We start from the raw sequence: 16,030 nt of genomic DNA, 5'->3' as shown, positions 1-16,030 counted from the left end.
TTTGTCAGAAAAGCCACCAGAATAGTCTTTTCTCTAAGATGAGCTGCAGCATCTCTGCAACAAATCATTTTCTCTAGGCCTGTGGGTTGGTGAATGCAACCCATGCCATATGAAGAACTGGGTGCTCTGCTCTTGATCTCCAGAGTTGCTTTATCTCTAATCAGCAGAAGGGACATGGGAGAGTGAATTCACCGTCCCCAGGGCTCTTCTGCAGTTTTGCTGCTCTTAGGATGTGATGTGTTGCCTGAACAAGGGAATCCCTGAGTATGAAAGCACCCTGGCACAGCAAGCCCTGCCCCCTTGGGATGGCTGCTGTCTGGCAACAGGAGCTGCTTTATTGTGTGGGAGAAAGGTGGCTGCTTGGCCTTGCTATTGCAACCCTGGGTTCTTTCATGGAGCAGAAAGAAAGGGTTTGCACCACAACATGACCTTTTGCTGCCGGTGACTCCAGAAGGAAACCGTGGGCTTGACCTCAGAAGCTGAGCCCGTGCTGAGAGAGCATCTCAGCAAAGGTTCAGCTAGGTTCAATCCAGCCATAGCACCACTACAGCAGGATTCGACTGCCAGGCACAAGCTGCTGGCACTGAGGTCTCCAAGCCTCTGATACCTGGCACATAAGTGTACCTGGAGACACCCATGTGGCTTTTTCTGGTTTCCTCACAAGGTGGCAGCAGGAAAGGCTGTGGATACAGTGAGGCGCTGGTGATGGCCTGGGAGATCTCCATGGCTAAGACCCGAGGCTGCGTGCTGGGTGACCCAGGGGATATTTGTGTCTAATCTCAGTAGTTGGCGCTGTGCTGTGCAGGGAGGGCTGTCTCGGGTCGAAGGCCTTCTCAGGAGAGCACTTAATGAGATCGTGGGAGCTGCTGGAAAAATGCCTCAGGATCTCGGTGAGGCAGAGAGAGCTCACACTTTCGGTTGTAAAACTCAGTCCCTAAGACAGTCAGACTCGTTTAATATCACTCCTGTTTATGGTACATCCCAAGTTATTATCAACAAATCTCCAAGCTGGAGGTGGTGGCAGTGACAGCATTTTCCCTATGCCAGAACTCCTGGCACTAGTGTTTCCTCCCGTTGTCACTCTGACTCTGAAGACCCTTGGCTGTGACATTTACACTGACTCAACATGTCCCTGCCCACTCCCCAGCACCCTGGCCAAAGTGTAGGGTGAGAAGTTGGATGTGACATTTTGGGGTCCCCAGGCAAGTGCTCTGCATTGCTTGGGAATCCCTTGACCTGATTCGAGCTGGTAACTGTATCTTCTGCATGTGCAGCAGGAGACAGGCTCCTAAACCAAGCTTGCACCATCCTTAGCTGGGCTCGTTCCAAGCTCTGTCCCTCCAGAAGCCATCCCCAACTGGCTTACAGCCAGCCAGGACAAGATTGCTTTGTTTCTTACTTCTTGACCCCTGGCACCAAACATGCAGAGGGAAAAGCAAGGAAGCCAGCTGCCCACGGTGCAAAGGAAGCCTTAGCTTACACCTAGCCACCAAAACGAAGCTGACAGATTTTTGAAACTCTGTGGAGTGTCGAGAGCTAAGAATTGAATCTTTTGACATTGGTGGGAATTTCTGCTTCTTCTTGGAGCTGAACCCAGGTTTTGGAAAGCTCAGTTCAGCAGTTTGTTCCCATGATTATCTGTCCTCTTTTCACGACTCAGCTTTTGTCTCAGGCTTTCCAGCTGACCCCCGGGGTCCACACTCTCAAATACCTCAATAGCCTCCTCCCCCAAGAGAACTGACAGTTCTGCGGGGCAGGGACTTCTTGCAAAGCCCAAATCATGACAGAAATAAAACTCTCATCTTTTATTTTCACTGCAGTATCTCTCTTTGCAATCAGCAATTGTGTCTGTATCAGCTGGAGTCACTACCCTCATCATGAGACTGACACATTCAGAAAGAAAAGTAGCAGATATGGATAGAAATAGTCTGAACATCATTTCCATGTGACTGGACCAGTGGGTCTAATGAACAGTGCAATATACCATATGTGAGAGATCAGAACACGATCTCTGGAGACCTAGACTTCAGATTCGCCGAATGATTAAAGTGACATTCTCAGGGCAGCTCAGCAATCCATACAAAATTTAAAAAATTAAAAATCCAGACAAAAAACTTGGCTGGCTTGTTTTGTTTTAAGCAAACCACGGCTTCCTTGAATTTTGTCTCCTATTTGAAATGATTCTATTATTTTTTAGATTTTTTTTTTAACTCTGTGACTCAGTCACGCTCAGGCAGCCTCCTACACTGTTCTGAGACACTCATCAATCCCAGGGTTTGAAACAGATTGCACCAAAGACGCCTGGGAGAACGAACAGTCTTTATCATTAGTAAGTTTGGAAAAGAACCCTAGCTTGCATTGCATTTTCAGACTAAGAGGGGCCATGGACGAGGCAGATCATTTGGGAAAAAAGACTTGCTGAGGGTTATCACCTGAGGAACAATAAAGAAACTGTTATGTCAATTTATCTGGAAAAATGAAGAGAGTAAGAACTGCAGCCACTTTTCTGGGATTAAACTTGATATAATGTAAAAGTGGTGGCCACACAATGGTGTAAATCTCAGGACTATTTCAAATTACAGAAGTTCCAAATGTATTAACCCTGCAAAACTAAAAAGAAGCTACTTACCATTTATTTAATACACTAAGAGGTAGTTAGAATTTCTTACTATTTGCTTTAATTGTTTTATTAAGCAAATTTATTAATAATTGTATCTCATTCGATTGCTCTGAAGCCTTCCTAATACTATTAAGAACTGTAAAACTTGATTAGAGGAAGCAAATACTTTAAACTCTTTTTTCTGTTTTCCAGAAGGGAGGAAGCTCATCAGTTTCTCAGTAGTCACAAGTGTGTGATCAATGCCTTTCTAAAAAAATTAAGAAGCCTAACAGGGATAAAGATCACAGTGGAAGGTCTAAGAAGATTAACTTTTCTGATCAGTTGGGTTGTGATAATGCCACACTTTGCAAGCCTCAAGCAACTGGCTGTTAATAAGTAGATGGCCACAGACAGGCTTTTCTTGAGAACACTTCATCTGGTAATTAGCTCTACTAGTTGAATTTGGACAGTTCAGCTTCTGACATGGAGGGTAACTGGGTGAAAATCAACAGCAGGAACATTTGCAAATCCAAGGATGTAAACATGAGTGAAGAGTGTTTACTTGGATAAAAATACAGGCATTTGTGATGATTAGCATGTGCCATTCTTGGCCTCTGGGCTGCACGAAGGGAAAGAAGGACAGAGAACATCTATTCTAGGCTGTAACTACGCTATTATTTTAAAGTGAATTTGCAATTAATTACATAAAAGTTTGTCTCTAAACAAGCCCTCAGAAAATATAGTTCATAGTGATTAAAAACCATGGCAACTACTACTGCATTCCTCCTGATCAGTCATGGCATGGTTATTTCCCTGCAACTGCTCACACTTGCATAACTGATTTGGTTGGGACTTTTGGCTGGGACATTCACAGGGTGTGTTGCCCCAAGTACTGCTGACATCCCATGATCCTCGTCCTCCAGGCTCAAGAATTCTTGCTTAGGCTTTCTGGGGTAGCGCCCTCACTTTTTGCAGAGGGCCATTCAACAAAGAAAATTAGGTAAAAGAGGCTGTGGTAAGCAGTAAAACCAGTCATTCAGCATGGGAGCAGAAGAAAAGAGGGGATCCAGTTTATGTTGCTGCTGGGTCCCCTTTGCTAGATATCCATGCTAGATATCCATGCCCTTACGTTTGGTTCCAGTTGTCTAGGAATTTGTCCTAGACATTTGGTTGCAGCTACCATCTTCTCCCAAGTGAACATGAAAGCCTTTGCCCTTGAATTCTGATGTGGAAAAAGCATGCATATTTCCACTGTCCATGACTCATGCTTAAAATCCTCAGACTCTGGGCTTTCTAGGCATACACTCTCTCTCCAATTTCTCTTTTCATATGGAAATATTCAAGGGAAAATATTTAAACCTGAGAGCAGGAAACATTGATTCTACTGAAAGCGCATACAGGATGTGACACCTACCTGGAAGCTGAAGAGAGGCAGCTCCGGCCACCTTTACAGATGCTTCCAAGATAAAGAAAAACACATGCCCACAGCTTTAAATTGCACATTTTTACTGCAGAAGAGGAAAGCAACAAAGCCATGTTGAGTCAATATAAATTTCTGGAAGACATTGTTTGGCTAAAGCTCTCAGCCAGTCAGGGAAAGAGCAGATGCACAAGACTGGTTTCTGCATTCAGGAAGGTTGGGGATATTTTGGAACTGGAGGTTTGATCTGGCCCATGTGAGAGGCAGATGCCAGCTATATTAGATCGCTCATTTGGAATTTGGTAAAAACAGAAAGGAAATCAAAAAGTTCCTCTCAGAAATGGTGACCACAAAGAAGGGCTCAAACAGTTTCGGACTGGAGGGGGAGGAAGGGCCAACAGGCTCTGCAGAAGGATGGAAATGAGCATTTGGTGTCTAGGAGTGAGAATGGTGCAATTCTGCTGACAATCTGTAAACAGCACTGTAAAAAGGGAACTGCTCTCCATGGACAGAGCTGGAGAAGAAGCCTGGTAGGAGATCCTGGCAACTGCTCATCTGCCATTTCCTTTAGAAGTAGGATTTTCACCATTTCACTGCGTTTAAGGCTAGAAGGGTACATTAGATCACTTATATTGACTTTTTGTATCTCATGGACCATTAAGCTTCACCCAGTTAGCCTTGGAGGGAGCCAATAACATAGTGTAGTTGAAGACATTTAAGTTCTCTGGAAACTCAACTGCTATGTGCCTCTGTCAGAGAACAGGAGTAGCAGAGACAGTGCTACTACCCAAAGCCCCAACAGCAGTAAAAAATCTGATTAAATGAAATATCCCCAGATGTTCCCCACAAATGACCCATGGTGTCTGTTGCCGAAGAAGACAAAAACCCCAGACAGTCCCTGCCAATCAAGGTTCAGAGTCCTTCCTGACCCTGGAGGATGTCACATCAGATGAGCCTCTGGAAGAGAAGACTCTGCACCCTTTCCACATAAGCCATTCCTCTAATGCAAAACTGCAAATGTGAGGATTTTGAGCAAACAAAACTTCTTGCTCTCAACAGCCAAGGCAGGTAGGGAATAAAAAGGGCAATTTGGAAATTCAGTCTCTAAGACAAGCAGGGACCATTGAAACCTCTGACCCAACACACACAAGCCATAGCACTTACTCTAGAAACTATTTAACAGATGCCTTTTAAAAATCTCAAGATGAGTGTGGCCAGACTTTGAGTGAAATACAATAGTCATCTCCATTTACTGTCTTCTGCGAGCTATTAAAGACTAGCCCTGCAATGCCTGCAGCCCCAGTATCACAGAGTGGCACTTCTTTCATCTGCCTGAACCTCCTGGGATAGAGGACCAAAACCCCCACTTGTCCAGATATGACCTTGAAGCAAGGCAAACTCGTTGACAATGGTGGTGTCAAGGAGCAGTTCCCACGTGTCTGTTTTTGCTCACTTTGAGTGTGTGTGTGCATGTGTGGGAGAGAGAAGGGGGATGTGCACGCGTAATGTATTTTTAGCATGCCCTGCCTGGAGGCGACCCTTACACAGTGATGGAGAACCTGACATCAGGTTGGCGAAGCCGGTGGAGTTTCGATGAAAGAGCGCTAGTGTCTGATTCAATTAGGATCAGCTCAGCTTTCCTCCCAAATGTTTGTCCTCACAGTTCTCCAATGTGGCGTAGGTGCCAGAGCGCATCTCTTCAGCACATCCCAACGACAGCATGTTCCCACAGATTTCTCTAGCAGGGGAAAGCCAGACAGATTCTGCACTCCCCCATCATTCCATGTATGTATTTAGCTGACAGTAGATATGCCCTGTATATTGGATCAACTGCAAATCAGGCTGATGTGATATCACAAGAAATATATGTTTCTATTTCAAATGTATAAAAGATACAGAAGTGTGGTCCCTTTCATCATTTTCCTGCACTACTGCTGCTCCAGCTGTCTTGGAAGCTGGAAAACAATGCTGATTACATCAAGATCTTCTTTCCTTACCTCATATTTAAACAACACTCTATTATTGAAGAGCTGCTCATCACTGTTTATGCTCATAGATTTAATTTTTAGTTAAATAGATCAGAGTATATTACTGAAAAAATAGAAAATGAAGAAGAAAATGAGTATTTTGCAAAAACTAAAGGACATAACAGTGATACAGAGATTTAGACTGAGACCTGGCTAACAAATGATAAGTTTTCCTTGAGATCAAATTGGATTTAGGATGCTTCTTTCTTGTAGATTGCTGAGTATAAGGAAACAGAAATGAAATGGTGCTCTTGTCAGCAAAAATTAACAACATGGCAACAGATCTTTCCTCAGGACTCTCAATCCCTTGAGCGCACTTTTGGATTATAATCATGGTGGTAGAAGATATGGGCACAGGAATCTGCAGTTGACTTTGACCTCTCTGTCAGTTAAAGGGGCCAGCTGAAAAGCATAGCTCTTCCACTTCTGTACTTCACATCTTGAAAACCCTTTGTTTTTTTCCACTGCAGTCTTGAAAAGTGTCTTTTGCCCAGCCTCACTATAAAACGGAAGAGAAAATCCAAATATCAAAGGTCATAACTGGATCATTGAGCTTGTTGAAAAAAGGAAGGAAGGAAAGATAAGTTGTTTGTCAAGACTTTCCCTGTTTGCTCTGCTTGTTTTTAAACATATAGTTACTCTGGGGATTGCTAACATTTTGTTGAATCATAGAAAATTAAGAATTAAATAGAGAGAGGGATTTCCAGCCAATAGTCAAACATTTCTAAGGAGTGGTGGCACTTTTAACATGAATGGAGATGTCACATTGGGTGCATATTCCCTGTGTGAATTGCTCTGAGGTCATGAATGCCTTTTAACAGGTCCTGGGTGAGAACCCAGAGGAGGCACAGGCCTGTATCTCCTGTGACTTGGGACTTACGGGGTCACAAACCTGGATGTCCCCTTAAGCAAAATGTCAGTTGAAAGCCGTAGTTTCTGGATAGCCTTTAAATGATGGCTAATTATCAGAAAGAAAATAGAGACACCACTGGAAAGGAGATGAGGCCCATCTCCAGGTGCATTAAGCGTTCAGACGGCTTTGCAAAGAAAGATGGTTTCTGTGGTAAGCATTAGGTTGTTCTGATAGGGACAGCCTAGCTAATGAGGGTCCTGTGGTGACTAGATCAAACTATGTGTAAGGGGAAACTGGTTCAGTGCCTGCTCCATTTCACATTTGCTAGCTAATCTTGACTTGGGTGTTTGCCTGTAAAGTGGAGGAAGGACTCCCTCTTCTTCCTTCTACTGCCTTTCTCTGAGACTCATCTACTCCAGTACCTTGGGACAAAGACTGCCTCTCACTACATGTCTGTATAACCCCATAATAAGGCCTTATTTTGGGCTCTAGGTGCCAATGCCATGCTCCTACGCTGTGCAAGATTCATGCTGCCTCCTGCCTTTAGCCTTCTCCAATGTCCCACTTTAGAGGCACAGCTTTTCCAAAGCACTCCCTGCATTCATACCTTTTTTTAAAGCAAAAGAGACCTGGGAGAAGGGCCTGGAAGCTCTTTTGCATTCTCCAGTTGTAATAGAGGATCTGACCTTTCCACCTTGCTTCATTTTTAATATGGTAGTCTTTTAAAAAAGATTCTCTTTCCCTGCACACCAGGGAAAGCTAGCTGGGGGTCTGGGGTACAGCTAGCTGTCAAGTCATTGAAAGCAAACCCAGCTGGGATACAGTCTTGTGAGATCCTTTCATGGCACAGTACATAGTCAAAACTCATCCTATTTACCTGACAGAAAGTATATCTCCTGCTCCCTGGAGCCCAGGGATGGTCCATCTGTGGTTCTTGAGCCCTGCATGGCTTTTGAGCAGTTTGACAACTGCCAGACCTATGCCTTGCATCACCAGCAAGCCTGTGCTGGCACTAGGGCTGCTGGGCAGCCTGGCTTTCTTGCTAAGGGACCCATAGGCTCTGGAAGACTGGCTATTCGTACTCTTACCTAAACCCCTATAGTGAGAAAGAAAACCAAAAATTTGCCCTCATTGAGCTCCCCATGTCTGAAGCAGAGTCATAAATATTAAAGCAGGATTACTACAAATGGAAAAGTGACAGCTATATTAGAAAAGGAGGTGAGAGATGAGAGCTGAACCAATTTTGCTTTTGCTGCTTTATCAGACTGCCTTTTATATTATATTGGTCCTTCTGCAGATAGTGCTATACTAGGAAAAACTAACTACAGTAGCGTGGCATAGCTTTCTGCTGGGGAGCATGAGCAACAACAGCGGTGAAGAACAAAGCACCAAACCCACAGCATGTTAATACAGTACATAGCACACTGGCTCTTAGGTCAGCACAACATTTAATTCTAGGCTGTAAGAGCTGAATTATTAAAACAGAGTAAAAAGAGGGGAGCAAGGGGGGAAGATAAGAAGTAGCAGAAAGCAAATGTGTCACATAAAGAAGAGCTCACTGTACATGAAATGCATTTTGTCTTCAATAGCTTCTTTTCTTTCCCTAATGCATTATATCTGTTCACGGCAGTTTTTCTAGACATTAAAGTCTGTGACTCTCTTCAGTGCAAGCCTTGGGTTCTGATAAGGATTTTTAAGTGTCTGTCTTGAAGCTTGTTGCTGGTTGCAGTGTCAAAGCCAGACTTTCCTTGGAAAGGTGATTCCAAGATGAATGTTTCCTCCACTGGGGAGGAGGGTGTTACCTTCTGCCAAAAAGATTCCTTTCTTAATCTTTGTCCCATTAATTCTAACTTTGCTCTCATGTCCCCTGCTTCATAAAACATCTGCATAAATAGCCCCAAATTTGCTCTGTGTTTTTACAGATGTGTCAGTTTGGAAGCCAAACTGATCTCTCAGTCTCTGATGTGCTCCCTGTGAACAACGACATTTCTGAGACTGATATTGAGGAAATGGTGTTTGGATAAATTTTCTCAGCTGTACTGTTTCCGGTTTTGAGGATTACTTCCTGCTCCTAATAATGTCACCGTTAGCCCTTCCCTTAAGTTTGCTCTAGGCGTGGAGTTCATTTATGATATATATACTGTTTCTCCCAGGTACATCATGAAGATAGTAATCAAGACCATCTCTAACAGCAATCCTGTATCCGTCTCTCTCCTTGCCCCATCAGCTCATTACCTTTTAATTTTTCATCACAATCATGCCTTGTGGGTCTTTGTCTATTGTTAATCTACATGATAAAATTCTTTTGAGCCACTGAATACCATGCTGTAATTTACACAATCAGGACCAAAATTTGTGATTTGGCAGGTGGCTGAAGAACAGACTAACTTTCAGCATGGTGATTTCATGCAGGGAACCATGAAAATATGCTTATCACCAAGACAGAGAATCAGAACAACTGAATTTAGAGAGCGGGTCTGAGAGGAAAGGTCTCACCTGGTTATCGGTGACAGCAGGGGCTGGACAGCCCACCAGATCCCCTCCAGTCCTATGTCAATATGCAGTACTTTCTGTGCCTACTTTGGGATCTCAGCCGACATTTAATAGTATTGAATCCTGACCTGCATACAGAGTTCTTTTTTGTTTCTAAGAGTTCTCATGGTGGCTTTAAACACTTTCTTTCCCAAGCACTAGCAAGATGCACGACATGCACTGAAAGCATATACCTGTTATACAGGCAGGGCACACGCGAGGCTTTGGATCACACAGCCTGGATCACTGCACACAGATGCTCACACTGCACAGGTGATAGCACCTCATGCCCTGAGCCTGCTTTTCCCCATGCAGCCAGAAGGAGCACCTTCTCCTTTCTCTCTGCCTCTTTTATTCCCCCCCCCCCCCCCTCCTGCTTCTAAATTTCCAGCTCTTAATTGTTTTGTGCTGCAGTGCATAAACCCTTATCCTTGCATGCCACTGAGCTAACACAACAAATTTTAAGGTTTTATTGATAACAGACTGGAAATTAACAACTTAATTTATTCACATCCCACCTTTTTCTATTCAAAGAGGCCAAGCAACCTGACAAAACAAACATGCACACCCTCTGCAACAAGCCCTCCCCCCATCCCAAGCACTTCCTGGGCATACATTTACCCAGCTGCAAGCAATGAGCTGCTTGGTTTCAGGCATCAGACCTCTAATGCTCTTCAGCCTCCAAGGTCAGCTACACCTGGCCAAAGCAGCTGTTGAACTCTGTTGGGTCAGATTGGGCACAGCCCTAGTATGTCCACCTCTTAATCCCTGCACTGGAAGCATATAAAAAGAGACCTTTATATTTCCTTAAACAGTGACTCCCCTTCCTGATACTGACATTTTCTAATTGACAAGAAAAAAACTTGAACAACCCCCTTTTTAAACTGCAGGGACTGCAGGTTCACTTCAAAGGAGCAAGGGGCCCTGGCCGGTCCTGCACCCCTAGGTGTGCTGCATGGGCACTGAGATGAGGTCCAGCTGGCTCAGGGTCACACTTATCCCATTGCCCTCCATGCAGAGGTACCTGCCATAGATGCAACTGTGGCTCTGTATGTGCTGGTAGGATGCTGGCATGATGCTATGAGGCCTCTGCGAGATACTATAATAGATACATTTTAAATAACAACAAAACAAGCCCTTGAATAGCCTCCTTGGAGTAGAGAATTACCTTCCCAGCAGTGAGGAGAGGGATGATATGGCTGGCTACCCACAGAAAGTAAAACAAAGGATAAGGAGGTACCTAAAGGAAGAGTCAGGAGAATTTTCCCCAACCTAATTGATCTTTTATATAGTGATGATGTCTTGTGCGTGCTGTGCCTTAAAATATCGCACAGCCTGTGAGAGGTGTTGGCTGATGCAGGCTGCCAGAGGGCACACAGATGTTTCCCTCTGGTGCCAATTTATTGTTGGCCTTTCTGGCATTTGACTCCCCATTCATTTAAGAATAAAAGGCAGCAGACCAAAAGTATAGGGTTCACGGTATGTGGGAAAGCATCTCCAACCTCCTCTCGCCCCAGAAATACAGCCTCTCTGGTCCTTGGAGCCAGATCTAGGCAGCGAAGGAAGAACTTGCATTTATCCAGGACAAAGAGTTCTTCTTCAAAGAAAACCTCTCATATATGTGACTGAGTGTCTTGAGGCATTTAAACTTACCAGGTGTCCAACATTTTATTTATAAACATTCTTTATATATTTATATTAATATAATAATAATATATGATATATAATATACAATACATAATATATAATATATTAATATATAATATATATTATATGTATATTTTATATATATATATACACAAATATTAAGGCTGCATTACAGGCATCTGCTGCGATAGCAGAGGAAACTCTTCATGTGCCATCACTGCTCCAAACCCACTATGTTTTCTGTAATAAATGGAGCCCTTGGAGCCTTCTGAAAAAAGGAGCAGCAAAAGTACAAACCCAGCAAACTATACCTGGCATGTGAGGGTTAACTCTCAATAACACAACCCTTTTGTATGACCAGGTGTATATTTTATTCACCTGAGGTTTGTGAAAGCACAAATGGTTTTGAAACCCCATTTAACACCTCAGCAAGAGCTGAGTTAGGTGCAGAATGACAAGGTCCTTTGACATCTGCGAGTGCTGGCTTTTGTGGGTTTAAGTGCCTCCCTTGGTGGTTCTTTGCTATAGTCATTTGTTGTAGGGTTTTTATTTTTATTTTTCACATTAATGTTCCATTCCATTGTGTTCATAGGTTTCTTCTGGCCTACTTAATGTCAGGGGGAATATTACCATTTCTTCCCTGTCATTAGAACAGCTTTAATCCTGTCTGCATTGCAAGCACAATAAATGATAATGGCTACCAGATTTTTATTTCTGCAATGCTTCTGAGCACCAGGTTTTTAAAAAATCTCAAACAAGCAAGTTTAAGCTTGGGATCTTTTAAACCTGGTGGGAAACTGTGTTGTCTGGGGAGCAGGAATGCAGAACTGTGACAGATGGCAAGATCTAGACCTATGATTTGTAATTTTATGGTCTCTGGTGAAACTTCCGTGCAAATTTGTTGTTGTGGGTGGTGGAACAAGCAGTTTACATGAAGTGCGTCTAGCTAACGTGCACAGATGGAGCCTCTACAGAGAGGTGATACTTGTTAAACTGGGGCTGGACACAGTTGCAGTGTGGAGGGCAGCTTCCCTCTTGTGGGATAGGCAGGTGCCCGTCCCACTGATCGGCGCTAATGGCAGAGAAGGGGAGAGCTCTGCGTTCTGCCCCACCACTCCTAGGGTTAGACTTGGAGCCCCAGGGTGAATGTGATTCAAAATACCAAGAGTCAGCACAACCACAGATCTGGCTACACAGCAAGAACTTCATTGGAAATAAAGGGGAATCCAAGATTTTCCTAAGTGCATGAAATCTCTGTCATTTTACCAACATGCCAGAGGGGCCTTTTAGAGCTACAGTCTTCTTATGATCCTGCACTAGGATCCCTAAAAATCATCTCTGATAATAAACTGGTCCCATGCTGAAATGAACATCACTCTGCATGGAGATAAGGGCCAAGAGGCAGGAGCAGCTACTGAGCACTTCATCCATCGTATGAAACCATCCTGAGTGCGCACCTTCTGCCTGAAAGGCCTTTGGACACATAATTCACATTAATGTTAATGACAGTCAACATCCAATTCTCAGACACAAAGCATTATATGAATGTAGTCTAGGCAGACAATAAGTTCAGGAATGTCTTTTCTTCTAGATGTTTCACTTGCAGAAAATAGGGAGCTTCACATGTTCACAGGAAAGATTTCTGATAATGGAAAACATCAGGTCCTCTCCTGCGCTATGGTTCTCAGCCTAGTGGTCAGCAAAGATACCAGGAGCATCTTGGTTATCCTGAACATCCTGCACTACCAGTGCAACAGAGAAAATAATCTTGACAAATGGGATGTGTATCCTGGGGAGAAGAAACAGGGAACATCCTTTGCATTGGGAAAGCACTTAGATCCCTTGCTGACATGTCTAGTTGCATACAAACAGCACCTTCTCTCCTCTACCAATTTCCATTCTGGAAGAGTTTCTAAGCTCATGAAGAAAGAGACTCTCTAGAGAGCTGCACAGAGCAAGAGAGATCATGTAAAACATTCTGCATAAATGCAAATCGCGGGGAGGCCAGCCAGAGCGCAGGAAGAAAAGTTGTCAGAAACTTTGGGTCATTCCTCATTTGAGAACACTGACACTGTACATACACATGCAACTTCTGTCTCAAGCAGTTACTCAATGTAAATCAAAGAGTATAACATGATTTAGGCAGCTACTGAGAAAACCCTACAGCTTCCCAGTTGAAATTTTGCCCATAAAATATTATTTAGGCAGAAAAGCTGCAGCAGACTGGAGAATGCCAATTTGTACCACTTTTCACAAGTGTCAGAGAGACTCCTTCACTATTCACCAGATCTTGTTCAAGTCCCTTGCTGATGTTGCAGGGAGATGACTCTGATAAAATACACTTGTCTGTGAAACTGGAGAGAGCTACCAGCCACTCTGGGTCATGCAGGTCTTGAACAGAGGGACACAGGGAGTACTGGGCTTTCAAGGAGCAGAAACACTGCTTGGATTTAGCAAATATTTCTGAAGTGCAAGACACAACTGAGCCATCGTAACATCACACATCAGGTGTTAGATTTGCTTCCCACAAGGAAAACTGGAGAAACTGCACTGTGTAATTGACTCTAACAGTACATTCAAAGTGAGCACATGGATGGCTAAATGCATAATTAAGCTAATTAAGGTAATATTTATTCCAGAAGCCTCCAAAGGAAGAGGAAGGAGGAACTGTAGGTACAAGAGAAATTTTCCAGGGCAGAGGCTGCTGTTACCAGTGGGCAAAACTACAACACAGACTTGGTCTGGAAAGAACAATAAGAAATGGCTCTGGGACTGATTTCTCTGCCTCCAGGTGTGCACAGAAAGCCAGGGGTGCAATGTGAAAGCCTGTTATTTACATCTTCAGGGTTGTCCTAGCTAAACCAATGAGGGCTGTGATTTTTTTCTTCTTTCTCTGCTGCAACACACTTTGAGTGCTGAATGTAGCAGAGAGGAGTGTGTAGCCTTCACTCTGTATTCCTGACCCTCCTTTTAGGCAAGAGGTTAATTTCTCTGGGAGAGAAATGATTTTTGACTGCCTATGTTTAACATGGCCATGAACATCTGCAGGCACATTTCCTAACCATTTAGTGTGAGCATTCCCCTACACTACCAGTCCTGACAGCAGAGTGGAGTCAATTGAAAACCTCAGTAGCATATCCAAAATGTGCTTAATCAAATACCACTCCCCCTTAAAGAATAGGTGTTGGAATGATCTTAAATTGATTTGAGATCTAGGTGCATAAGGAAGCCCTATGATGCATGCAACCTTTTAAGATTGGCCCCTAACTCACATAAATTGCAAGGATGTTCCTACAAAGACTGTCTCCTGGGATGCCTTTTGTCAGTGCACTCTAAGGTCTGATGCTTTTCAGGTATTGCCTGTTGAGTTGACCTAGACAGAAGAATCGGGGTGCTACGTAGGATGGGTTTGGTTGATGGGGTGTGCCACAAGCCTGCATGCACATGTACTTTGCAGCTCCTGATGGCACTGCTGTATGGACATGTGGCTATAACACACTCACTTGCATTGTCCTACAGTCTCCCGTAGAAGGAGGGGAGTAATGAGAAAAATCATCCACTTTCTGCCTGGTCAAAAAGAATAGTTTATGTAGGGACAATACAAATTAGACAGCTAGGAAAACCCTTACTTCAGTGTAGAGCTATTGTCTACGTTACAGTCCCCCTGGTAACTACATCGAGGGCAACGGAATTACACTAGGCCTAAATGTGGTCTAGTTTTGTCAGCAGGGAAACATAACATCTTTCCTGAGTGAGGCTGCAGGGATACAGGACCTGATTTGGGTGTGCAGTCAGCTGTGACTTGCTTGTAAAGTGTACTCGCTTCACGTCTGCTTGAGCATTGGTCGCCAACTCCTCACAAGTGTTGTCAGGCATGAAACCAAAAGGAATTTGTGATAAAAGACCCTTAAAAAACTTCTCCTGACATTCTTATTGGAAAATCCTTCCAAGGAAATGTGTGGGAAATAATAGAAATCTGAGGAGATGTGAGAGCTGGGAGGGAGAAAGGGGATGGGGGAGAGGAGATCCAAGTTTTGGGTTCATTCATGGGGGAACAGCCAACCTAATTTCAAAATCAAGTTGGATTTTTAAAAGGGAAAAACAAGGATGAAAGAGAGCATGAAGGATCAAAGGGGAGCTGGGTGCAAGAATGCTCAGAGATCCAAGGGCTTCATGCCTATTCTCAAAAGGTGGGAGAGAGAAATGGGCTGTCAACTTCTGGGTCACTCTGTCCTTTCTCTCTCTGAAGGAACAGAGACAATAACACTTTGCCCCTCTTTAACACCGCCCAATCTTAGTTAAGAAGAGTTTTTCAAACCTCACTAGATGAAGCCAGGCAACTTATCCTCTATGAAGGTTTTGAACCTCATCTCACAATTGGAAAGACTGAGGCACACACTTGTACAAGGCCACACAATTCTGGGGCAGGAGCCAAGTTCCCCCACACTCAGGTGTGTCCACAGAAATACTCTTCCTCTCTTTCTTCTTCTCCCCCATCCATAGCCAAAGAGGGAAGAGCCGGGAATCAGTTTTTCCCTTCAAAAAGAGCTCCAGTGGTCTACTGCTCATTCCAACCAGCTGGACTGCTTCCACACAAAGTGAGCATGAGAGGATCAATCACTTCCAGGTGTTTCAGAGGAGCACGCACAAGTGAATCCCTCTGTGATGTCCCTGCTGAAATAGCTGGACTGACTGGACTCCTACACTGAAAAGGTTGTGTCTTCCAGTCCAGCTGAATGGCTCCTAGGAGTTCCCTCCTGCATTGGAGAAATATGGAGTGGTAAAGGAAGAGTTCATCTTCTCCCAGACCTTGCCAGAGAGGCCAAGGAAGGTGAGCAGAAACGGACTAAGAAATTGGATGTGGGAACACCCAAGCCACCTCTGGTCACCTTTCTCCCGAAATGCCCTCTTTGGCAAGGGACAAAATGAAGAATGGGCCTTAGGCAATGCTT

At 43.9% G+C, this 16,030-nt stretch overlaps 1 protein-coding gene across 3 annotated transcripts in view; it reads right to left on the bottom strand.

Moving 5' to 3' along the window:
• GRIA1 (glutamate ionotropic receptor AMPA type subunit 1) overlaps positions 1-16,030 on the bottom strand; it is a 131,313-nt gene that overhangs the window by 69,184 nt on the left and 46,099 nt on the right. The gene's annotated exons all lie outside the window — the stretch shown is intronic.

Source organism: Dromaius novaehollandiae, chromosome 15 (assembly GCF_036370855.1).
Source record: "Dromaius novaehollandiae isolate bDroNov1 chromosome 15, bDroNov1.hap1, whole genome shotgun sequence".
NCBI lineage: Eukaryota > Metazoa > Chordata > Aves > Casuariiformes > Dromaiidae > Dromaius > Dromaius novaehollandiae.
This window is presented reverse-complemented; position numbering and strand designations above follow the sequence as displayed.